A 2,339-nucleotide genomic window follows, 5' to 3' on the forward strand; every position below is an offset into this window, starting at 1 on the left:
GTGAGGTGATATCTCAATGTTGTTTTGATTTGCATTTCTTTTATGGCTACGGATGTTGAACATTTCTTCATGTGTCTATTGGCCATCCTTCTTTCTTCTTCAGAGACGTTTCTCTTTAAGTCTGCCCAAGGCTAGCTTTTTCTGAGCATTTGGTTACTAGGAAGTCTCACAGCCTTTCCTTCTAATGTTGGCTTTGAATGGCAGTCCTCAGATTTTAGCCTGCTCAGAAGTTAGGATTACAGTCTTGAGCTCCCAGGGCCCAGCTTCTGTTTCTTTTGTTTAATAACAAGGTCTTCCTATGTAGCCAGGTGCCTTGAGCTCTCCATAATTTGTCTTCTGCCTTTCTGTTGCTAGGATTAACATGTATGTAGCAACACATGTATCATATTTTTTGAGAATTTCTCATATGACATTATGGCTTTATACTTCCTTAGGGCCTGTGTGGTTTTAGCATGGTTTTTTTTTTCTCTGATGGGCTTACCTTTGGTATAATGATTGTAGGACTGTAGTTTGAGGCCATCCACAGAAATTAGTTATTCATATCATACCTCGATATAATGTGGCACAATGTGCAGTTGCATATTGAGGCAGTGTCTCCAATTGGAAAAAACATGTATAACAAATACTACTGGATACCTGACTTTAGTGGTACAGTACTTGCCTCTGAGGTCATTTCTTGTCATTGTCATTCCCTAATCTCTCATTCCTTTGGCCACAATCAAGTTTTCTTTAGTTTTGTTTTGTTGTTTTGTGTTGTGTTTGTTTGGTTGTCTTGTGTTATTTGAATTTTAATATCACAAGCTCTTCAGCTCTGAGTATAACATGTGCAGCATATAAAATGAAGATGAATCCTTGCTACCCTGGTGGCTTAGACTGAAGAATTGAGGTTCAACGACACCCAGGCAGGAAAGTCTGTGAGACACCCTCTCCCATAGCCACTAAAAAAGGAGGCTGACCACTGCCTCATGGCTTTAAACCTAGTTACTCAAGAAACTGAGTTCTGAGAGTCTGGGTCAAAGCCAGACTGGCCTGGAAAATTCTAAGACTCTTATTTCCAATTAAGCAACAATTAGGAGGAAGTTGAGTTGTGATTCATGTGGTAGAGGTCTAGTATTGAGCAGAAAAGCTCAGTAACAGCACCCAGTTTTTGAGTTCAAGCTCTAGGATACACACACACACACACACACACACACACACAAACATGCACACACATACCCAGATGATAATGCTAGAGAAAATCCTGGGCATGTGTGATGAAAATTTCAATATTTTAAAAAGTATTTATAATTATATTCAACAGTTGGTTTTTAATTTCTTTCTCATGGATCCTTAGAAGTGTGTAAATTTTCATTTTCTTGCAATTGCTAGAGAAAATACAAGTCACATAATTTCACAATTACACTCATCATTAAGTTTCTGTTTTAGGTGGCATTGGGGTTTAAATTAAGGGCCTTTCCTTGGTGTTTTACTACATAAGCCATGTCCCCCAACCTTTACTTCAGTTTTCAGTTTGGATGTTGTATTCTTGCCAAGGGCTGGCCTGGATTGCCATGCCCATCTATGGCCTGTTATGTAGCTGGGGTATGTACCACTAGACCCAGCACTTTTCAATAATACGTTGTTTTGTTAATTGTTTTCTTTTCTTTTGCCTCTGATGCTTTCAAACTCCAATTCTCCCACGGTTTGCCTCCAGGATAGCTAGGATTACAATCCTGAGCCAACATGAATCTCCAGGGTTTTATTGTTTTTGTTTTTGTGCCAGTCCTGGTGCTTGCTCCAAGGGCTTGGCCACTGTCCCTGAATTTTGTGTTAAAGGCTAGCATCCCACCACTTTTAGCCACAGCTGTTTCCGGGTTTTGTAATTAAATGAAGAATCTCACAGTCTTACCTGCTGAGGCTGCATTTGAATCATTATCATCAGATCTCAGCCTCCTGAATAGCTAAGATTATAGGCACGAGACACCAGCAATCAACTTCCTCCAGGTTTTTTTTTCCCAATAGCAATGTCTCTAACCACAAACCTCACAAAAGTTGTAGAAAACATATTTTCAAGCTGGTCATCAGTGGCTCATGCTTATTATCATTGCTACTCAGGAGATTGAGATCTGTGTCTCACCATTCAAAGCCATCCTGGGAATGATACTCAATGAGACTCCTATTTCTGATGAACTACCTAAAATCTGGAAATAGCACTATAGCTCAATGTGGTAGAGCACTAACCTTGAGCACAAAATCTCAGGAACAATGCCCAGGCCCTGATTCCAATCAGGCCCTAGGACCAGCACATACACACACACACACACACACACACACACACACACACACACACACACACACAC

Source organism: Dipodomys ordii, unplaced genomic scaffold, assembly GCF_000151885.1.
Source record: "Dipodomys ordii isolate 6190 unplaced genomic scaffold, Dord_2.0 Scaffold215, whole genome shotgun sequence".
Lineage (NCBI taxonomy): Eukaryota > Metazoa > Chordata > Mammalia > Rodentia > Heteromyidae > Dipodomys > Dipodomys ordii.